This window comes from Orcinus orca, chromosome 4 (genome assembly GCF_937001465.1).
Source record: "Orcinus orca chromosome 4, mOrcOrc1.1, whole genome shotgun sequence".
In the NCBI taxonomy this organism is placed as follows: Eukaryota; Metazoa; Chordata; class Mammalia; order Artiodactyla; family Delphinidae; genus Orcinus; species Orcinus orca.
The window spans coordinates 8975339-8999901 of NC_064562.1; the positions used below are offsets into that span (position 1 = coordinate 8975339).

The 24563-nt window shown below is 40.0% G+C and overlaps 2 protein-coding genes across 2 annotated transcripts in view; one reads left to right on the forward strand and one right to left on the reverse strand.

Annotated features, from left to right (window-relative positions):
- SPARCL1 (SPARC like 1) overlaps positions 1-20363 on the reverse strand; it is a 53957-nt gene extending 33594 nt beyond the window's left edge. Inside the window, exon 1 of the mRNA XM_004266146.3 lies at positions 19822-20363. The gene's annotated coding sequence lies outside the window, so the exon portion shown is untranslated. The remainder of the gene's footprint in view (positions 1-19821) is intronic.
- Positions 1-24563, forward strand: part of DSPP (dentin sialophosphoprotein) — a 144099-nt gene that overhangs the window by 47282 nt on the left and 72254 nt on the right. The gene's annotated exons all lie outside the window — the stretch shown is intronic.

Consider the following 24563-nt stretch of genomic DNA (forward strand, 5'->3'; position numbering starts at 1 on the left):
CATAAGGCAAATGCTAACAGCCGTAAAAGGGGAAATCAACAGTAACAGAATAATAGTAGGAGACTTTAGCACCCCACTTTCACCAATGGACAGATCAACCAAAATGAAAATAAATAAGGAAACACAATCTTTAAATGATACATTAAACAAGATGGACTTAACTGACATTTATAGGACATTCCATCCAAGAACAACAGGATACACTCTTTTCTCAAGTGCTCATGGAACATTCTCCAGGATAGACCATATCTTGGGTCACAAATCAAGCCTTGGTAAATTTAAGGAAATTGAAATCATATCAGGTATCTTTTCCAACCACAGCACTATGAGACTAGATATCAATTACAGGAAAAAAACTGTAAAAAATACAAACACATGGAGGCTAAACAATACTCTACAAATAACCAAGAGATCACTGAAGAAATCAAAGAGGAAATCCAAAAAAACCTAGAAACAAATGACAATGATAACATGATGACCCAAAACTTATGGGATGCAGCAAAAGAAATTCTAAGAGGGAAGTTTATAGCAATAAAATCCTACCTCAAGAAACATCTCAAATAAACAATCTAACCTTACACCTAAAGCAATCAGAGAAAGGAGAACAAAAAAACCCCAAAGTTAGCAGAAGGAAAGAAATCATAAAGATCATATCAGAAATAAATGAAAAAGAAATGAAGGAAATGATAGGAAAATCAATAAAACTAAAAGCTGGTTCTTTGAGAAGATTAAAAAAATTGATAAACCATTAGCCAGACTCATCAAGAAAAAAAGGGAGAAGACTCAAATAAAAAGAATTAGAGGATACCCAAAACCAGACAAGGACGTCACAAAGGAAGAAAACTACAAGCCAATATCACTGATGAATATAGATGCAAAAATCCTTAACAAAATACTAGCAAACAGAATCCAACAGCACATTAAAAGGATCATACACCATGGTCAAGTGGGGTTTATCCCAGGAATGCAAGCATTCTTCAATATACGCAAATCAGTCAATGTGATACACCATATTAACAAACTGAAGGATAAAAACAATACGATAATCTGAATAGATGCAGAAAAAGCTTTCGACAAAATTCAACACCTATTTATGATAAAAACTCTCCAGAAAGTAGGCATAGAGGGAACTTACCTCAACATAATAAAGGCCATATATGACAAACCCACAGCCAACATCGTTCTCAATGGTGAAAAACTGAAACCATTTCCTCTAAAATCAGGAGCAAGACAAGGATGCCCAGGCTCACCACTATTATTCAACATAGTTTGAGAAGTTTTAGCCACAGCAATCAGAGAAGAAAAAGAAATAAAAGGAATCCAAATCATAAAAGAAGAAGTAAAGTTGTCACTGTTTGACAATGACATGATACTATACACAGAGAATCCTAAAGATGCTACCAGAAAACTATTAGAGCTATCAATGAATCTGGAAAAGTAGCAGGATACAAAATTAATGCACAGAAATCTCTTGCATTCCTATACACTAATGATGAAAAATCTGAAAGAGAAATTAAGGAAACACTCCCATTTACCATTGCAACAAAAAGAATCAAATATGTAGGAATAAACCTAACTAAAGAGACAGAAGACTTGTATGCAGAAAACTAAAAGACACTGATGAAAGAAGTTAAAGATGATACAAACAGATGGAGAGATATACCATACTCTTGGATTGGAAGAATCAACATTGTGAAAATGACTGTACTACCCAAAGCGATCTACAGATTCAGTGCAGTCCCTATCAAACTACCAATGGCAGTTTTCACAGAACTAGAACAAAAATTTCACAATTTGTATGGAAATGCAAAAGACCCCGAATAGCCAAAGCAACCTTGAGAAAGAAAAATGGAGTTGGAGGAATCAGGCTCCCTGACTTGAGACTATACTACAAAGCTACAGTAATCAAGACAGTATGGTACTGGCACAAAAACAGAAAGATAGATCAATGGAACAGGATAGAAAGCCCAGAGATAAACCCACGCACATATGGTCACATTATTTTATTTATTTATTTATTTATTTTTTGTGGTACCCGGGCCTCTCACTGCTGTGGCCTCTCCCATTGTGGAGCACAGGCTCCGGAATGTGGGATCTTCCTGGACCGGGGAACGAACCCATGTCCCTTGCATCGTCAGGCGGACTCTCAACCACTGTGCCACCAGTGAAGCCCTGGCCACCTTATTTTTGATAAAGGAGGCAAGAGTATACAATGGAGAAAAGACAGCCTATTCAATAAGTGGTGCTGGGAAAACTGGACAGCTACATGTAGAATAATGAAATTAGAACACTCCCTAACACCATACAGAAAAATAAACTCAAAATGGATTAAAGACCTAAATGTAAGGCCAGACACTATGAAACTCTAGAGGAAAACATAGGAAGAACACTCTTTGAAATAAATCACAGCAAGGTCCTTTTTGACCCACTTCCAGAGAAATAGAAAGAAAAAGAAAAAGAAACAGATGGGACCTAATGAAACTTAAAAGCTTTTGCACAGCAAAGGAAACCATAAACAAGACCAAAAGACAACCCTCAGAATGGGAGAAAATATTTTCAAATGAAGCAACTGACAAAGGATTAATCTCCAAATTATACAAGCAGCTCATGCAGCTCAATATCAAAAAAACAAACAACCCAATCCAAAAATGGGCAGAACTACTAAATAGACATTTCCTGAAAGAAGATATACAGATGGCCAACAAACACATGAAAGGATGCTCAACATCACTAATCATTAGAGAAATGCAAATCAAAAGTACAATGAGGTATCACCTCACATCACTCAGAATGGCTATCATCAAAAAATCTACAAACAATAAAAGCTGGAGAGGGTGTGGAGAAAAGGGAACCCTCTTGCACTGTTGGTGGGAATGTAAATTGATACAGCCACTATGGAGAACAGTATGGAGCTTCCTTAAATAACTAAAAATAGGACTACCATAACGACCCAGCAATCCCACTACTGGGCATATACACTGAGAAAACCATAATTCAAAAAGAGACATGTACACAATGTTCATTGCAGCACTATTTACAATAGCCAGGACATGGAAGCAACCTAGGTGTCCATCGACAGATGAATGGATGAAGAGGATGTGGCACATATATGCAATGGAATATTACTCAGCCTTAAAGAGAAATGAAGTTGAGTTATTTGTAGTGAGGTTGGTGGACCTAGAGTCTGTCATACAGAGTGAAGTAAGTCAGAAAGAGAAAAACAAATACGGTATGCTAACACATATATATGGAATCTAAAAAAAAAAAAAAAAATGTTCGATGAACCTAGGGGCAGGACAGGAATAAAGACTCAGACCTAGAGAATGGACTTGAGGACACAGGGAGGCAGAAGGGTAAGCTGGGACGAAGTGAGATAGTAGCATTGACATATATATACAATACCAAATATAAAATAGATTGCTATTGGGAAGCAGCTACCTAGCACAGGGAGATCAGCTCCGTACTTTGTGACTACCTAGAAGGGTGAGATAGGGAGGGTGGGAGGAAGATGCAAGAGGAAGGAGATATGGGGATATATGTATACATATAGCTGTTTCACTTTGTTATACAGCAGAAAGTAACACTGTAAAGCAATTATACTCCAATAAAGATGTTAAAACAAGCAAACAAACAAAAATACAGAATGATCCAAGTAGGAAACCACTTCAAGTTTTAATTGTAAAGCAGATGCCTGTGTTGTAGTTTTAGAGATAGGACCTTGTGGAATAATCCAGTATGTATTTAGAATGTAGAAGACCTTGAGTTCTTCTGCTGTGTTCCAATTTGTCCTTCAGACCAGTCACTGGGCATTTTTATCTCACTGAGCTCATTGTATTTGATCACTGTCACACACTGATCAAAAATAATTTCACAGCCTTTAGCTTCTTATTTTAAGAACCGAACAAATGCGCTGATTTGTATGAATAAGACAGAGTGGAGAACTTTCCTGGGAAACAAGACACTTTTGAAAACAACGGTCAAACTGAAGACTACAGGAGTCTTAATTAGCTGATGCTTGCAAAATACTTCGAAAATGAAACCCATGGTGTTCTTGCTAAGTATGATGAATACCATTTATTCTTGGATAAGTAAAACGTCATATATTTTGAGACATTTGAATTTGTGTGCGCTCTCTACAAGATGCAGATTGTTATTTTTGCAGAAAAAGCAAATGAAACTCTATATGAAAAATGCAGAAGTGAGACAAATTTTTGAATAGTTATTATTCTTGAAGATGTAAATATGCAGTGGTGATGTGAAATTAGATGAATATTATTTTTCCTAAATGTGTGAGCTGATTCAAAGGCAGCAGTATAGCTGAAAGAACACGTGGTATGAAATTGGAAGATCTAAGTACAGACTTGAACTACTTTTTACCAGCAGAGAGACCAGTCAAGTCACTGGTTTCTTCATCTACAAAACAGGAAAAATAATAGTAGCTTTCCTACTTATCTTCTAGGGTTGTTTTGAGACTCAAATGTGATCGGATAGTCATGTGATAATTTTATTAACTGTCAATATGAAATGAAAGATATTATTTCTTTGAAACATTGATAAGGCAAAAAATGGCTTAATGACCCTAATAAGTAATACTCCACAGAGACTCTAATTCATCCTTTTACTTACAGTTCTTATTTTTTTCTTACCTTTGTCCCATTGTTTCTTTCCATGGGTCTAGAGAGGTTAAAGGTGAGAGATGGTGGGGAAATTCAAGGAGAGCCTTTTCCTTCTCTTAGGAACAAAGTGTCTCATTACCAAACTTTTAGGAGAACCTTATCTGGAATTTTAAAAGATGACTGCTAGACTCCATTTTTTAGGTATGGCCTTTCTAGGGAAGCCCAGGATTTAGAATTTCAAATGCCTGCAGTTCTTCTACTCGCTGGCCCATATACCATCAAAACGATTATCCAGATGAAACGTTTGACATGGCAGAAATAGGTCTTCCATTAAGAACTAAACACCCACGAATGTCAATTCTCTTCTAACTCATGCGAATAGTTGTCTTGACAGTTTCTAACATTTTTCATTTAATATGTATAAACAGTATGGTAAAGTAAAGATGCCTATCAATTCTTTGCTGTTCCTCCCATTGAGAGGCGAAGTTGAATTCTCCTCCCCTTGAATCCGGACTGGCCTTAGTGACTTATCTGACCGAACAATTAAGGCGGAATTGATGTTCTGCGACTTTGGAGGTTAGCTCATAAGACGCCTTGGACTTTTGACCTTAATCTCTCGGAGTACTTGTTTTGGGAGTTCCAAGCCAGTTTGTAAGAGACTGTCACACCACAGGAGACACTGTTCATGGTCCCTGCTGATCCCAGCTATCCATGTGTCTGTGCAAAGGCACAGTGTATGTGAGTGGAGCCACCTTGGACCCTCCAGAGTGGCTCACCTGCCAGCTCAGTACCTCTGAGTGACCTGCCCAAACTCCTAACACAAAAAATCTTGAGAAATTGTGTAATAATTGTTGGTTAAAGTCACAATTTGTAAGCAGCAATGAAGAACTGGACTGAACATTAAATATCTTGAGTGAAATATTCATTAGAAGTAGAATAACTTATGTTCATCAAAGTATTATTTTATTGAAAAAGTAGGTTCTTACCATTGACTGTTTAATATAATAGCTAATGCCATGGCTTATATTTTTTGAGATTTTACTATGCGCCAGGTACTATGGTAAGTACATCACCCATGCATCACCCATGTATTCCCACCTGTCACCTCACCTCCACTTCGTAGAGTATCCATCCATCCAATGAGAGCTTGCTGCACATCCCCCTGTGCCACTGTGCCCAGTCTTGAGTGAGGAGCATGGAAGCCAAAGGAATTTCCAAAGGGGTGGCCTTGACATTCTCAAGGATCTCTCTCTTTCTAGCTCAGGAGAAATTAGTATGTTCTGCCTGTTCTATAATGTGTAATTGAGGGTTCCCTTTAACTATATTTAGAAGTTCCCCACAGGCTTATCTTAGGCAAGAGTGTGTGATAGCCTTGTTCCCACACCTCTTCATCATTCCTTTCGGAGTTCCTCATCTTACTGTGTCACCCACCACTCACTAATCTCACTGGGTCTCATTTCACAGCTTCAGTCGGGATGGCCTCCTGGAGGCAGGGCTCTACTCCTCTCCTCAGGCATTTGCCAGTCCTTCAGAAAGTCGCCACCTCTCCCTGCCCTGGGGTGTAGGGGAGGGATGACTTTGGCCACATTTAATTGTCTTTGCTCAAATCATACTCTGATATCTGTCCTTTAAGTTCCTCTTTCTCTGTGAATGTGGGGCTTTTTCATATTTACAACTATTTATTCCTCCCTGCTTTTTTGCATATTCTTTGGGGTATAGACTTTTGAGTATGGCCAGAGGTGGATGTGCCACAAAGCTAAGAAGCTTAAGTTTCAGGGCTCCTCTCTTTTACAGGCTCCTTACAAATCCCTACGCCTCATTTTGATCTTTTTATTTTTTTCAGTTTTTTGAATTTGTCAAGTTTTATTTGTGGCCAAGTACATGATATATATACATATATATATATACATATACATATATATGTATATATATATGATATAGAAATATACATGATATTGGAATATATATAAATATACAAATGTTTTATTGACATAGGTAAAAAAAAAAAAGCATGTTCTGTATTTGTACGTTTCAAAGTTCTATACACATCTATTAAATTGAGCTGGTTGATTTCAATACTCAGATCCTCTATGTTCCAGCTAAATTTTTATCTTCTAGATCTGTCAGATTTTGAAAGATTTATATTGGAATCTGTTACTGTAATTATGTATGCATTTTAAAAATATTTATTTATTTATTTTTGGCTGTGTTGGGTCTTTGTTTCTGCGCACGGGCTTTCTCTAGTTGCGGAGAGTGGGGGCTACTCTTTGTTGTGGTGCACAGGCTTATTATTGCGATGGCTTCTCTTGTTGTGGAGCACGGGCTCTAGGCACACGGGCTTCAGTAGTTGTGGCTCACGGGCTCAGTAGCTGTGGCTCACGGGCTCTTGAGCACAGGCTCAGTAGTTGTGGTGCACGGGCTTATTTGCTCTGCGGCATGTGGGATCTTCCCGGACCAGGGCTTGAACCCATGTCCCCTGCATTAGCAGGCAGATTCTGAACCACTGTGCCACCAGGGAAGCCCATGCATGCATGTTTTAAAATGAGGTTCTTCTTTTATTTTTATGTTTTTATTTTTTTAAAAAAAGAAGTCCCAGGACTTCCCTGATGGTTCAGTGGCTAAGACTCTACGCTCCCAATGCAGGGGGCCTGGGTTCGATCCCTGGTCAGGGAACAAGATCCCACATGCATGCCACAACTAGGAGTCTGCATGCCACAACTAAAGATCCCACATGCTGCAACAAAGATCCCTCATGCCGCAACTAAGACCCGATGCAGCCGAAATATCAAGCAATCAATAAATATTTAAAAAATAAAAATGAAAAAGAAGGTCCCACACATTGTGTAAACCTCTGCTTCACAAGTGATGTTCACCTGAATGCCTGTGGCATTTGTCATGTTGCAGGACTTAGTAATATCTGAATGATTTGCTTCATAATGCTAATTGCATGACAATTCACCTTTGAGACCTCCCTAGCCCCTAAAATGATCAGTTACATGAGTCCTATTCTTTTTCTGCATTTAGCTCTTCTCTCTACCCCCTAAGTTATTTTATTCTCAACCTTCTTAAAATTTCTTTTCTCTGAATGCCAGGTTCTTAGCTTTCTCCTCTGACTACTCTTATTTGAATTTCCCTTATTAGTTAAACTCTACCAGCATATAAAACGTCTTTGGATTCAATGGAAATTGTCTCTCTTCTTTAGTTAATATAGTAAGTCGGTCGTTAAGTTCAGCTGGTTGGGAGAAGAATTTCAAGTGTTTCAGCTCTGTGAAAGTACCAAGAATTACTTATTGGGGTAATTCTCTTCCGGGATTAAGAAAAACAGCAAATCATACCTAAGAACAGTTCCAAGTAGCCTCATTCTCATGGCGTTGGGACCCGCTGGGGAACAGCGCTGGGCTTTGAGGAGTAGTTTTTGTGCGAACCGCTAATGAAAGCGTCCACTTCAAGCAGGAGTGCCTTCAGGATTCATCATGCTTCTCGGGTGCCTTATCGAGAGCCAACACACTGAACAGGGGAAAGACTGCTCGCCCAGTGGTACAACGTTACTCATTACCTGCCTTCTGTGAAAGAAGCAGGTACAATAAACCCCAGCGGATTCAGTGGCTGAGGTTTGAGGAGTTCTCTGAAAACAGGGTGAAAACCTAGGCTTATTTATGTGCTCAGAGGGGAAGCCCTGGAAGATTTATTCAAGCAAGGAGAAGACACGGCTTGTCTACAGCTGTACATTCTGCCTTTCCCGCATTGGGAAGAGATTATTTTTCTCTGAATACCCAGATATCTTCCACTTGCTCCCCCCAAATCCACTCCACACCCACTCTCCTGCCTTCTCCACCCTGAGCTGTCGCAGGGCCTGTGTGAACTGTAGCATCAGGTTCTCTTGCACGATGGTTTCTGTTGGGTTCAGCTAATGGGGTGACCTGGCAGGAGAGATTTGAGGGAAGGAGGAGAGTAAAACCAGGGTGTGTATTTTCTCAGCGCCGTCTCTGTGACTGTGTCCCTCTCCGGAAGGTCACAGCCCCTCTCAGTGTCCCTGGCTCGTACAAGCTTAGCTTTCACTAGTCTATTCCTACAACACCTTGAGACTTCTCTATGCCCTGCCCATTCTTCAGTCAATCGTTCCTTAATTCCACTCTCCTCAAATCCCCAAATTCAGTTTTCCTGCCGGGATCTGTCATTTCCTTGCTAGACCTTGACCCACAGTACTTGATCCAAATTTAGGATTCATGGGTTTGAATATAATTCAGACCCCCTGCCAGCAGAGCTGTGCCCTGCTCCCCAGTGATGTCCTGTTTCAAGTCTTTCTATAGTTGCTATGGGTTTGTATAAAGATTATTTGAAGATGAAGACCTTTGAGATTCAACAGCGAAGCCTTCTCAGAGCATCCCTTGTCTGACTAAAAGCAGAAACTTCTGAGAAATGAGAACTTCCATAAATTCCCTCTTCAGGGTGGCTCTATTCCCAGTAGAGAGAACAAGTTTCCTCTCCAGGGCAGTTTTATCACCTTGAAAAAGACAGAAAAACCACTTATACCTTTATGACAAATATCATAAACTCTCTTATCTCCAGTTTGTTCTAAAAACCCATTTGTCTTTCCTAAAAAATCCTTTTGTTCTTGCCACAGAAGCTGTTTCTCTCCCTTCCCTTTCTCCTACCAAATTAGGTCGGTAAGCCTTTTAACAGTTTAAGGAGCCAGCTACTTTTGTTGGCCTCTCTATGCATATAAATAAACGTTTTTCTCCTATTAATCTGTATTTTGTCCATTTAATTTGCAGGCCCCAATTACTGAATTTAAGAGGGTAGAGGAAAAAGTTTTTCCTCCCTTACATTGCCTTAGCAGGTGCACATATTTCTTTTTAAGTGGAGCATAGCAGTCCTCAACTTTGGAGAGAATCAAAAGTTACAAGGTATTAACACGTGACTAGCACTCAATAAACTTGATTTCACCCAGGATCTGAAAGTGTTCTAGAATCAAAGAGTTTTAGAAAGAAACATGGGCATCTAGCTCTGGGAGTGTTTTGTGTTGGAACTTGGCATTTTCACTTTACCCTCCTATTTCTCTTTTCATGTAATTGCTTGAATGTTATGAGAGCAGGATTACTCTGGAGACTTGGGAAATAAATCAGTCTCTTTGTTCTTTTCCCTTCCATTATAGTCCTTTCCCACACCAAAGGAAACCCAATTCAGTAGCTTAGTCTGACTAAACATTTTCAACATTGTCCTAAATATACTGGTTTGGGCTTGTTAGTCCCAGAATGTGTAGAAATTTGCCTAATCAAGGGTAGTCTAATTAGGACCTCCCTGGCAGTCCAGTGGTTAGGACTTCACGCTTCCACTGCCCGAGGCACAGGTTCCTTCCCTGGTCAGGGAGCTAAGATCCCCGCATGCTGCATGGTACAGCCAAAAAAAAAAAAAAAAAAAAAAGAGAGAGAGAGAGAGGGAGAGAGTAGTCTAATTAGCCACATTGAAGCAAAACTGTATTCTGCATGAATAATGCTGCACAAGGGAGTCTGTTGTTAATTCTTTTTGGATAATGACTATTTGGGGTTTCATGGCACTGAAATGTACATAGCACATCCAGTAACTGGCTGGGCTACGGATGTCTACAGATATTAACCCTGTTAACAAGATTCTGGGAAGCATAAGGTGAGTCAGCCACCTCCAGCCATGACCACCACCTCAGACCTTACTGTGGCCACCATCTAAACACGGGATTTAAGAACAATAAAACAATAAAGAACCAAATGTAGAGTAAGCGGGGGCTGGAATTTTGTGTGCCGTCGTTTGGAAAAGAAAAGAAGTTAGTCAGATCTCAGGCTATAGTAACCTCCAACATTCCTACCCAGAGTAGTTTTCAAATTATAAGAAAACATTTATTTGCTTTTGAAATCAATCACTTTAAATTGTTTTCCTGTCGCAAGAAGACATCAATCTGTTGTTTTTATCGGTGACCCGGTGCTGTCACTTCCCACTCCTCCCTCCCCCTTGCCTATCCAAGAAGCTACTGAATGCATGGTCACTGGGAATGCCGAGGTCTATGCCCAAATCTTGAAGCTCCCAGTTTAAAGCAAAAGCTTCCAGTAGTTTCCTCTACCTGTATTTTAGGAAATTACTGAGGAGTTTTCCTAGAAAGAGCTTCATCTATACCCGGTGTGAGGTCCTCAAAGCCTGCTGTTACGTGTGCTGGAATTGGGGAGCAGGGAAGAAAAGGAGAAGGAAAGAAGACCCTTGGGGTTCAGCATTTGTGTTTTGTTTCTTCTGAATTCCAACAGAATGCTGTGTAGATTTAGAGTTAGCTCAAAGTTGCTTGGTCTCCAATAAAAGGTTGGGAAATCCACTAAACAAATGGCTTGAGAGTTAAAAATGATTCCATTGTGCTAAGACAGCATGAAGATCTGACCAATCATGGTGTCTTGAAACCAGCTACAAGTTTTCTTTGACCCATAATCAAGATTAATTCTTCTGGCTTTTGTAGATTTCAGGCCACCTTCCCACTGGGTCTCTATCATATTATACAGATGATTAGGTAACTCAAGTTGAATCAAGTATGGTAAAAATGCATTACTTTTGGTGCTCTTTGAGGGTAACTATGAATGGTGGATTCTTATCCTTGTTTATTTACTTTTTATTAACTCTATGGGCATATCAGTATTATTGAACCTATGGTAAACTTTATCCTATGAAAACAGAACAAAAGCATTTACCTGTTCATATTCCACTCATATTTAGTTAAAAACTTATGAGTTGATTGGATGCTCCTAAAAATTTTGCCCATTTGGGGGGATAAGCTGCAAATCCAGGTCTTATACATATTCAGTGGACTACAGTGGTTATGTTGTAGTGATAGAGATCTGATTAGAATGTGGTTGGTAGTTTTATTGTTTCAACAATTATAGAGTTTTGCCAGGTATTTGTAAAATATGTATTTCCATAAATGACTATTTCGAGAACTATCTCCATTTATCTCAATTAAGTTTGAGGAATTTGGGGTGACCCTTCTTTTAGCACTGCAGTTTCTCCTTATCCTTAAGGGAATGGGTGGCACAGGGCGCGAAAGACGTCAGGAAAAGATTATAGGAGGATACTGGCTTAAATAACTCACTACTTTTTTTTCTTGTTTGACATGACATTCCAAATTCAAAAAGAGAAGTCATCTTGCTGAATCAAAAATGTGTCTGTGGACGATTTTGCTTTGCTCAGCTAATGGATCCTGGAGGAAATCTCCAGAAACTCCTGGCATCAGATATGAACATATTTTTCCTTCTTATGGGAATGGGGGTAGTAATAGTATGACCATCATTCCTAAGTAAGGCCGGTCAAGGTCACTGCAACCTTTCTGCATAGTTGCCTAAGAGAGAAGGCAGAACACAGACACATCCCCCCGTGTCTGAAACCCCTTTGTTTAGTTTCCTTTTGTATCAAAAGGATTGGCCTTCACCATGGGAGAGGCTGTAACTGGATTTCACCATGAAAGGAGGTTGTAATTAGATTTCTCAGCAGGTCTATGAGTTCTGTCCCTGGAAAAAACAGAGAAAAGGGCCTGAATATTCTTTCCTCTAGCTGGAAAGGTAGCCAGCCAAGCCTGCAGAGACTGGTCTGAAAGGCCCCGACCTCTGATGGAACAATGTCAACTCTGGCCTCCAAGACTGAGTGCGTGGTCCTTCAGGTTGAGGGTGCAAAGCAGTGCAAGTGATAGCTAAAGATTTCTTGGCATTTGGTAGGAAACATAGGACATTCCTCCGAATGAAACCCTCTGACTCTTGGTCTCTCTGTCTCTTGGCGTCCTGAAACTTCTATCTCCTAGAGAAGCGGAGGGCACCTAAACTTTGGAACATTCTAGAACATCATTCTCCATCTAGATTTAGGAATGAACTTACACAAACAACCAGAATATATTTTTGGGTACTGTGGTTCATTTTGAGTTCTTAGTTGTATTGGTTCCATTTCAGTTTCCATAATATTTTCTAGAAGTTTACATTGGAATGCAGTTATGTCAGAGAAGGTGTTTGTATTTGATTTCTTTTCAGTTGTTACAGTTTTTAAAAAGAATGTTAATTGAAATTCACATTTAAAATGGTGAATTTTATTTTTGAAGTTCTGCTTGTTGCCTTGCCACGTAAATCTACTTAACCTAACCATCTATCTCCACTGGGCACTCCTTGTCTCGCTAGGTCTCTTTTCTCTTCTTATCTCCTTGCTCTTTCTTTTCCTCCTAAGCATTAACAAGCTGTCTGACCACTGAACCAGAGTGGAAACATGGCCATCCATACTTTTAAAGGCAGAAACAGGCTTGGAGTCTACTCTTTTCCATCTCTTGTATTGGCTATGTCAATGACTCCTTGGAAAGTTTAGTGTTGGTAGTTTTTTTAACTGAATTTCCTTCATGCTGCCTGGAGCTCCTCAGGCAGCCAGTATTTTCCCTAACCCTCCCCCTTGCTCTGCCACCCCCCGTTGTTGGCTCCTTCCTTGGCAGCCTCAACCAAACGTATAAGTCCCCCTCCTTCTCTTGGAGACCAAGGAAACTTCCTTCAGTATTTTTGGTTTTCAAGGCAGACGATGACTACGTGATCTGTTTGTCTTACCTTGTCTAAGGTCAGAAGAACTGAGAATGACGTACATATGTGCAGAAAAAGGAGAGGTTTGCCCTGTCTGTTTTCCCTGTTACTTTACTTTTCTTCTTATGACTGGCATCTTGTTTCCTGGAGTATGTACCTCTACATTTCCAAATAAGGCCAGGTATCTTTTGTTGAGTTTGTTTATATCAGGGGAAGACTGTAGGCTACTATTTTTAGCAAGTATTATAACTATGGAAAAATTTCCTTTCAGGGAAATGTAGTAAACAAAATGATTATTATCATTTTGCTTCATAATCAGACTCAGACAGAACATTCTCCTTCATCCTGACTTTACATGACGGCCAAAGGCTTCATTATCAGAGAGCAAGCCCCTTAGTCATATTTTGGCTAACGTATACATGTTGTTACCTGATCCAGACTTAACGCTGTTGCTTTAGGGCTTTTAAAGTATGACTGAGTCTCTTGGGAGAGCTCTATAGCTTGGCGTTAAATGAATCTGAAGATTTAAGAAAGATGGCTTTCTATTTTGAGTTCTCTGCGGAGTCGCCATTTGACATCGAAGTGTCCCAGTCCTGCCAGTGTATACGATACACTCAGACTCAAAGATGCAGACTTTTCTAGGGCTCTGACTGCAACTGTCTGTCATCCTGCCTGACTGAACCTACCACTATGTGAGTCTAGGCTAGGGATAGATACGGTTCATGCCCGTCGGAACTTTCAGTCTAACCAGAATTCAGCATTAAACATGAATCAAGCAGAGGACAAATACTTTTAGGGCTTCACATCTCCCACTGCTCTACCCCTTCCTCTCAGAGGATCTGGCCTTCTCTCTGTTCCTCAGTCTACGGTCCCTCCTGCCACAGGATCTTTGCACGCTCAGACTTCTCTTGTCAGCATCCACTTGCTCCAGCTGCCACTGCCCAGCATGCACACCTCCCACAGGGCTAACCTCTATTTAGGCTTCCGATCAAGGAAAGCCATACCTGACCTTGAGTGGAAGTCGGGATCCTTACGTGCTTTCTTAGAAGAAAGGTGCTTTTCCTTCTTAACACTTATTTCAGCATATAATTATACAATACACGCTCAATACAATGTGAACTTTTTCGCCCCCCAAAATCATGCTATAACAAAAGGGATGTGCCCTATATTTTAGCACTTCTGAGGTCTCTCGCATAAAAGGATATTGTCTCAATTACTTCATTTTGAACAACAAAGTACCATTTCAGGCAAACAGCCTGAAATGATCTCAAGCAATGTTTATTTTTGTTCTTAGGAAGGTCACCCGCACGATGGAAAAGGAGATAAAGATATTTAAAGCAGATTTAGCAATTATTCTTGAGGTATGACTTCATTTTTGCAACTGTTGGAATTACACAGTTTTAGAAAACCACACTTTAGAGACTCAAGCGGTTTTCAATAAGCCCTTTAAAGAGTACTGGAAAAAGCCATATAGGAGGTAATTAATATGTAGAGATCATCACCATGGAATGAGAATCTATGCTTGGGGCTCAAATCTGCAGCGCTAGCAGATTTCTGAGAAGTGAGTTATAAACAGCTTGCAGAGGATTGATGATGCACTACTCTCTATTAGACAGTTACAGAGTGGCTCCAGTGAACACAGACAGTGTTGTTAAAGAGGCATAGAGAGAGTGTTAACAAAATCATTTCATGAAATATGAGAATAAAAAAGTCATTTTTATAAGTATAAAATATTTTAAATGAAATGAGATTTAAAATAATGTATTTGTAACAATAGAGTAAGCGTCCTAAGCATACCTTCCAATATTATCCATCCGTGTGTGTATTTAGGTTGGCCAAAGATTTTGCCTGAGGACCTTTTTATTAGAAAAATGAAGGTGGCTTTGTATTTGAGGTCACCTTATGTTTGGGCAAATGTACTTTTGAGAAAAAATTATCAAAGTATAGTTGATTTACGATCTTGTGTTAATTTCTGCTGGACAGCAAAGTGACTCAGTTATACACACACACACACACACTCACACACACATATATTTTCTTTTTCACGAATGCAGTTTTTATTAATGTGATAATTTGATTAACAACTGTCTCCCTAACTACACAGTAAGTACCACAAGAGCACAGCCATTCTCTGTTTGTTCCTGTAGCATCCCTGGCATTTCACACAGAATAGAACTGAGTACATTAGTTGTTTGAGACATAAGATAAAAATATTACTTATTTCATGACCTGGAAAACACTGGAGAAACTAAAACAGAAATTTTAATAAAAAGTATTTTAATGAAAGATAAGACGTTTTGATACATTTTGCCCTAGTGTTAATCAAGATGAGAAGAATCTCTTTTACTCCCTATAAATGTAAAAATCCTTAATTATTCCCTTTTATCCTTTTAAGAAATTCAATGGTTCCTGTTTATACAAGGATAATTCTGAGGCCTGTTTTCATTGCAGTTTCCTCACTGGGAGATTCCAAGTTCAAAAAAAGCCATTCTTATCAGAGTTAGACCAAATGAGAAAAGTATTAAAAGAACGACTACTTCTTGAGCACTTCCATCCATTGTTTCAGTTAATCCTACAACAGTCTTATGAATTAGCTGTTATCCCCGTTGAAGAAGTAGGAGAAACTGAGGTTTGGTGAACTTCACGGCCAACCTTTACCACTGGTCAGATCCTGTAATAAGAGCCTTACATAGAGTATCTCATTCAATTCCCATGACAATTTTATGACCATTATTATCTCTCTTTTACATATGAGAAGATGAGGCAAAGAGTGGATAAGATAAAAAACTAGAGAGTGTAAGTGCCAGGATTCCAGTCCAGGCAGCCTGCCCCTGAGTCCCCTTGATTGATAATCACCTGGATAAGCACATCGTGAAGGTGGGAGGCGGTAGCGGGGACTCGGGAAATGGCTTTAGTGTGGGGCCCAGCCTGTCCTACAAAGTGAGGTCCTGTCTCTTTCTCCTCCTTTGCCTTCCCGGTTGCTTTTCCCTGCACTCGACAGTAAGCTGGGCACCGTGTCGTAGCTTTCTTGTTCATTTTCTTAACACCCATTCACTGACTCTTTAAAGGAAATGTTTGGCATACATAAGTTGGTTGCATAAGAGGAAGGAAACAAGCCAGGATGGGGGACTTCATTTCTCAAGGATTTTTAAAGCAGACTAAGAGTTATTTCACAGAGAGGGCTGTGAAACTCGAGCCTCTCTGTCCCCTTTCATTGCTATGACTACAGGCTGCTCCTGCTACAGAAAAAGCAGCTGACATTTCAATTCTAGGAACATAGAGGAGAGGTTTACAAAAACAGAAAAACAAAAAACAAACCCTTTTGTTTGAATTTCAGTTAGAGAGGAAAAAGATACCCCCTAGAGCAAGTCAAAACCCCTATTCCTGCCTTTAGAAAAGATAAGAAAGGAGAAATGTTCGGGCCTTTTCCCCCCTCCAGGTAGGCCAATAAAACAAAGTTGAGGGCAAAGCAGCATTTCGCCTCGTTCCTCTTAATGGCAATCTGAAACAGAAGACTCACTCTGGTTTCGTTTGACTTGGCCATTAAGAAGCTACTAATGGATGAAGCAGTAAGGACTCAGTAATAAATACTTCAGGCTAAGGCCCTCTCAAGGGCATACGGTAGTGTCAGATTTATTTTTCCATTTCTTTAGATAAAAAAAAGACAATTCAACGAATATTTCCTTTTTGACCCCCACTATTACTGCCAGAAAAATTATTCCAAGTGTGTAATCAAACACTTCCTCACTGTGTGTAGAAAAATTATTCCAAGTGTGTAATCAAACACTTCCTCACTGTGTGTAGAAAAATTATTCCAAGTGTGTAATCAAACACTTCCTCACTGTGTGTAGAAAAATTACTCCAAGTGTGTAATCAAACACTTCCTCACTGTGTGTCTAGTACTCTGCCAGGTGCTATACCTGACATTTAAAAAGCATCTTATTTAATTCCTACAATGACCCCATTGTGGGTATTATTATCACTATTTGCTTAATAGATGGGTAAACTGAGTCCTGGAGGTGTGAAGTGACTGCCTAAGCTCACAAAGAGGCAGAGCCAGGATTCAAACTGAGGCGTGTTAGACGCTGAAACCCATGCTCTATCTGCTCTGTCGGGCTGACTCTGAGGCATAGACCTGGCATTGACATTTTATTATACAGCAAAGTGTGTAAGTACAAGGAAGAAACCCTGAGGGAAATCTTAGAGTAAATTCCCTTTCTACAGAGTTCCATTCGGGACATATAGGTAGACTAGTGCTTTAATATCACTTACGATCGATAGATTGATTCAAACGTACCAGACATAGCTGTTTTCCTCGTTTATCACAACAAATCTCTAAGGTAGTAACTAATTTTATGATCCGCATTTTGGCAAATGAGGGCACGGAGGTTCAAAGTGTCATTTGTGCAAAGTCACAGACCCTGGGAAAGCCCAGATATAAACCAGATCTGTAAGTTTCTAGAGCCCATGATCTTATTCACTTTATTACACCATCTCCCTGCAATCAGTCAAGACCACACACTCTGTTCCCCAAACTTCTGATCATCTTTTTAATTAATTAATTAATTTTACGGTACGCGGGCCTCTCACCTCTGTGGCCTCGCCCGTTGCCGAGCACAGGCTCTGGACGCGCAGGCTCAGCGGCCATGGCTCACGGGCGCAGCCGCATGTGGAATCCTCCCGGACCGGGGCACGAGCCCGTGTCCCCTGCATCGGCAGGCGGACTCTCAACCACTGCGCCACCAGGGAAGCCCTCTGATCATCTTTCGATGCCCAAGATAAAAATCAGGCTAGCCTCAGGTGGTACTACCTGTGCAAGCCCAGCCTTTGGGGGAAGATGCTCTGTGGGCCCTGTTTGAACCAGACCCTGGCCTAATTGGGCATCTCTTGGGCAGCCAGACCTACTGGGGAAGTTCTCCTGGATTTCTGGGCCCCCCTTCTCCTTCACTGAAGGGTGTTCCAGAATGATATGTGAGGGAAAAGGGCATCTGAAGTCTGAAAAACAGTCGCTTATGTTCTTGGTGGAAAAAGATTCCCAACATGTTCTGGACCTTGTGCTAAACTTAGCTGAAATAGTAATGCTTGTGTACCATTACATATCAACTGAATAAAAATAATAAGCTGTCAAGAGGAAATGAAATGAAGAATATTTTGGAGTTGTCCAGATATATCACTATTTATTTCATTTCTGTCCTCCCTATTTATTATTTTTACTTAGTTGATAAGTGAAACTGTGCATAAGAGCCTATTGGGGATTAAATACCAAAGGACCTGGAAGGAAACCCCAGTACTCAAATTGCTAAATGGCTGTACAAAGATTCCCTGAAAGAAAAAAGGCAAGATTCATTAATAACGTGTACATATTCTTTTCCAAAATGTGGAAAGCAGCATTGTTGGATTGGATGATAAGCAGATGAAACAGACTGCTGTGCCTTGTTGGATCTTGTTAAATGGATAGAAATATAAACTTAAATGTTTCCTGAGAGGGGTGTCCTTTTTTTTTTTTAATATTCATAGTTAATGTACCCATCAACGTTTAGCTGAATAAGCTGTGAATTGAAAAAAACTGGTATCCATGAGAAAGGGGAGAATCAAAAAAAAAAGGATTTCTGCTGAGTTGGACCAAGTGAACATTTCTATTCAGTGTACTTAGGCCCTGGGCCAGAGGGGAGCTCAGATATAATGCCAAGGTGACATATTTAACCTCTGTGCAGATTAAAGGCAGTTCAAAAGAGATACTCTCTCTGCACTACCTCTTGGTTATAGTATCAACAGCATTGATCTGCAGTTGAAAACATGGTTTTCTCCTGCAAGGTGACCTCTAATACCCAGGAGGAATGAGGGAGCGTGACTTGCATTATTGTTTTATTTTAGAAGATAGAGCCAGAAATGAAGGTACCTTACAATATAGGAGTTATCATAATTTTTTAGCTCTTTGATTCCCCTCCCTCTTTTTTCCCTTGCTAAATTAGACATCGTTAGGAATTAGAAATTTTATGTATGTGTGTGTGTGTGTGTGTGTGTGTGTGTGTGTATCCTAAAAAATGATAGAAGATGACAAGAGACAGTGAGTCAGAAAACTATAAAAGGAAGTCAGGAAAAAATAATCACAATAACTAAAAAATAATCAAAGGAAAATATAGTATTATAGGGATTTTCTTACCTTTTGGAAAAGCAAAACGTTCCATTTCTACATTGCTGTTAGGTACAGACTGGGACAGTGGTAGTGACTGAATAACTTCAGATAATTCAAACATGGAAAACACCCAAATTACTTTGATTTGAAAGTTTGTTTTTTTTTTTAACAACTACTTTCCTTTTGATTTATTTAATACATTTAGTAAACTATTTCTATAAAACACATTTCAGGATTTCAGACTTCACCAAGATCTGAATGCTAGTCTGGCCAACAACATTTCTGCATTTCTAAACATCATTTATTAGTTCTTACTATTTAATCTTGGAGAAGAAAAGGAAACATGAATTCAAGTGTTAAAATTCCCTAGTAAGTAGCTTTTCTGTAAATCATGCAAAAGGGTTCTTTTGTTCTTGTTGTTAAAAAATGGCTTTGTATTAGGCAAAAATATTAGACATCTTTATCAGATCATGCAAATCAGGTTAACAAATACAGTAAACTTATTAAAATTTACCTTCAGGTAGGTGGCTGGACCCAGAGCCTTGGCAGAAAATTGAAGCTGAATCCTGTCTTTGCACACAGTCAGGAAATAAGTTTCACAAACGCCCAATACTCTTTGAATCTCTTTCCTCGTTAGCTCTGCTTCTTTGCCCAGAAACACATTCAGGTCTATTGGAGTTGAAATTCTGCTGCTCTGTCAACTACTCAGGGTCTGAGGTGACAGACGAATTTGGAGGTTGGCACAGGGACGTATTTCAGACTGTCATCGTTTTTGTTGCAGATTCCTGCAGTTCTCCAGCGGGCTAGCCTCTCACTCCAAGGGCGAGGGCGCGCTCAGCTTTACAGGCAGCGCAGACCTACAGGGAGAGAGCTCATTCTGCCGGAGAGAACGGGTTAACAGTTCTCCCCTCAAGCTCTTGTTCTCAGAGGCTCGTAACTTGGCCAGAATATAAGCACTTGGCTCCGTATGCCTTTTTCTTGTCTTTTTCAAACAACTCTAAAAGATTTTACAAGCGGGATCCCTTTTGGGGGAATTTTTATTTTAAGACTGAAAAGAAACTCCATGCTGTGGTTTCTTCCTAAAGGAAATCGGTGGGGTGGGGCTTAAGGAAGGGGTAAGAATAATTGCAGATGCATTTCTACATTGCTTCTGCAAAAATTGTTCTCACGAATATGCCTGAATTTGGTAACAGTAGGGTACTGCAGATACTTCAACCTTTCTTTAAGTGACCTTCAGAAATGTACATATATGTGAAGCATTCCTCCTTCATAGTGTAGCTCATTCATAAGCCGGTTCAGGAACGTTACAGTTCATAGACTATTCTTCCCCCTACACATCTCCCTACCACAACCTTCTGTATGATGATTGGTCTGGAAGAAGGAGTTTTGCCATGAAATAGACTTGGCCTTCTGGTTATTTATGTATGTATCTAACCTCTTCCACAGCTACGTCTACATTTATTGCACATTTATTACGTCAGACACTGGCTAACGGTTTTTTAGTGCATCCATTTCAGTTGACCCTCACAAGTCTACATGAAGTGAGTATTACACCCATTTGATGATAGTGTGGTTTAGTGGGAAAGTCTCCATGTTTGAGGCCACACAGCTTGGGTTTGCATCTTGGCTCCTAACTGGATATGACCTGGGACGAGTTAGGTAATGTCTCTAAGCTTCAGAATTCTTATCTATAAGACACGGATACAAATAAGGGGATGATATGAGTATCTACCTCAGGTGGCTGTCCTGTGTTTTAAGTAGGTAAACACCTCCTGCCGCCCTGCAGACACTCAAATGTTAGTGATTATGATTTGCATGAGGAAACCAGAGCTTGGTGAACCTGAGTGATTTTTCCAGGGTCTCTGGCTCGTAGGTGGTGGCTGACTGCTGCGCCTGTGTTACTCAACTTCTAGGCTGTAACACCTCCTTCTGAGGGAGCCGTGAGCCCCCTGAGGGTGGGGACGTGCCCCCTCTGTCCTCTCTATGTGCCTAGCACAGTGCTTTACATACTGTAAATGCTCCATTAACCTTAGATAAATGGTTAAAATTTAATTTAACTTAGATTTTTCTACATTTATGCCAAAGTCAGGCCAAAAGCAAAACGACATTAACAAAAATAAAGAAAAAAACCCCACCTCTAGTTCTAGGCAAATATGCCCTCAGTCAGTTGTCCTTAAGCACTTTAGAAACATTTGCCCTATTTATTTTTCAGAACACCACAAGAGAAAGGTAGCAAGAATTATCTCAGTTTTGCAGTTGGGGAAATTTGGGAGCGGAGGAAACTGGGCAATTTGCCTAGGAACCAAAAACAAGTCACAGTGCAGCTGGGATCGTCTCAACATCTCTAGAATCAGGATTACTTGTTCCAAGCCGCCTTCCCAGGCACAGGATGAAATGACGTGGTGTCCTGTGGCCTCAGACAATGGGATGTTTTTCCTTAGCCCAGGTCTAGGATGTGATCAGTCCCCTCAGAGAAGGATCAAAGGAGTGGGCTGTGTTCGACTCTGATGGCCCTCTGCTTCTGTGCACATGGTCTGAGAAGTGTGGGAGACACAGGCACCATTTCTCCAGTGGCTCCCGAGGGCCACAGGTGTGGTGGGACTATTGCTGGATATGTAGGACAAGCACTTCTGATGATTTTGCCTGGGCTTGGCTAAAGGCGGTTTTCTCTGGAACTCAAAATGCTAACTTCTTCTAACAACATTCCCCATTTACTTGACATAGCTTCGTGAAATTGGCTTCAGGGGACTACAGCAATTCAATGAAAATGTAGAGAAAGTTTTAGCTAGAGGGCTATGGGGAAACGATTTGACCAACCGAAGTATTTTCTCTAATACTAAAATTGATATTTTATGTCTTTGCAAAAAAAAATTTCTTTCGGAAATCTATGCTAACAAAAAAAAAATTAACTTGGTTAGAGCAATCTGGATTTACCTCTCAAATGTGAATATGTACTTTGAGAGTTCCTTTGTAGGTGGCAAAGCTTGAGAATTTTAACTCTCGGTTATACAGGATGTTTGCTCTAGGTCTTATTAATCTATAACGTGGTTAAAAGGATCCACTGTATTTCTTGTAACTAGGTAATAGAGAAAAGTGTGTGTGTGTGTGTGTGTGTGTGTGTGTGTGTGTTAGTAAAGGGACCTTGAATCCGCAATGTCTTTTAAGTATGACTTTATTTTGGGAATGTTTATGGGCAGATATCCAAACTTTTATTGTTTCTGAAGCTGTCATTTCTAAAATCGTTTACAGCTCATGAAGCTGAGGACAGTAAACCTACACCAATACCCACTTAACAGATGGAGCTGTGGAATACAGTTAGAAACTTATCCGATATCTAAATGTGATGAGAGAACTTTGATAAAAAAAGATTGTTACATTCCTGCATATGAACTGACCCAGATAACAGCAGCTTTGGTCAGAAGGGTCTAACAAAAGTCAGTATCAAAGCTGAAGTGTGTTTTCAACATTTTAAGGCACAGATTTCCTTTGAGAGTCTGATGAAAGCTGTGGGCAAGCTCCTAAAGTTCATCCATGAACTGCCCTCCACGCCCCTACCCCAGGGGTTCCATAGGTAAGAACCTCTGATTCAGGTGCAGGACCAGAGAACACATTCATCAGTTCTTAAGCATCAAATGAGCCTTCTTGTTATACATAGCACAAATCTCTGTGTGATAGGAGAGAAATATCATAGCTCCTGCCTATAAGGAGTCTAAGAGACAAGAATATACTTATTGTCAAAAGGGGGCACGATTCCCTTGGAGTAGTCGTCGATGAAAAATTAATCAGTTGATTTCAGAAAGAAGTGGAAAATTTTATTCGAGCCAAATTTGAGGATTATAGCCCAGGAAGAGCATCTCAGAAAGCTCTGAGAACTGTTCCACCCATTAGACTTTAAGATACAGTTATATAAGTTTTTTTGAGACAGAGGGCTGCACATCAAATGATGTATTTTTTTAACATCTTTATTGGAGTATAATTGCTTTACAATGGTGTGTTAGTTTCTGCTTTATAACAAAGTGAATCAGCTATACATATACATATATCCCCATATCTCCTCCCTCTTGCGTCTCCCTCCCACCCTCCCTATCCCACCCCTCTAGGTGGTCACAAAGCGCTGAACTGATCTCCCTGTGCTATGCAGCTGCTTCCCACTAGCTATCTATTTTACATTTGGTAGTGTATATACGTCCATGCCACTCTCTCACTTCGTCCCAGCTTACCCTTCCCCCTCCCCGTGTCCTCAGGTCCATTCTCTAGGTCTGCATCTTTATTCCTGTCTTGCCCCTAGGTTCTTCAGAACCCTTTTCTTTTTTTTTAGATTCCGTATATATGTGTTAGCATACGGTATTTGCTTTTCTCTTTCTGACTTACTTCACTCTGTATGACAGACTCTGGGTCCATCCACCTCACTACAAATAACTCAATTTCGTTTCTTTTTATAGCTGAGTAATATTCCATTGTGTATATGTGCCACATCTTCTTTATCCATTCATCTGCCTATGGACACTTAGGTTGCTTCCATGTCCTGGCTATTGTAAATAGAGCTGCAATGAACATTGTGGTACATGACTCTTTTTGAATTATGGCTTTCTCAGGGCATATACCTAGTAGTGGGATTGCTGGGTCATATGGTAGTTCTATTTTTAGTTTCTTAAGGAACCTCCATACTGTTCTGCATAATGGCTGTATCAATTTACATTCCCACCAACAGTGCAAGAGGGTTCCCTTTTCTCCACACCCTCTCCAGCATTTACTGTTTGTAGATATTTTGATGATGGCCATTCTGACCAGTATGAGGTAATACCTCATTGTAGTTTTGATTTGCATTTCTCTAATGATTAGTGATGTTGAGCATCCTTTCATGTGTTTGTTGGCAATCTGTACATCTTCTTTGGAGAAATGTCTATTTAGGTGTTCTGCCCATTTTTGGATTGGGTTGTTTGTTTTTTTGATGTTGAACTGCATGAGCTGCTTGTAAATTTTGGAGTTGAACACTTTGTCAGAAATGATGTATTATTGACAGTTTACATGATCCAGATCTAAGGGTCATTGTGGTAGGTCATGTGACCCTGTACAAGATCAAAAAGGTTTATGATTTTTTAAGGGGTTGTCTTGTTGGTGCTAGGAGAATGCTGCTCTTAATGGTTGAGCAGGTGTTCCTGCCGATGGGGAGGTCTGATTGATGCGTAATGCAGATACACAATGCACAGTGAGGGGAGGGGGAGGCCAAAGAGCAGAGAAGAACTTTTATGTTTA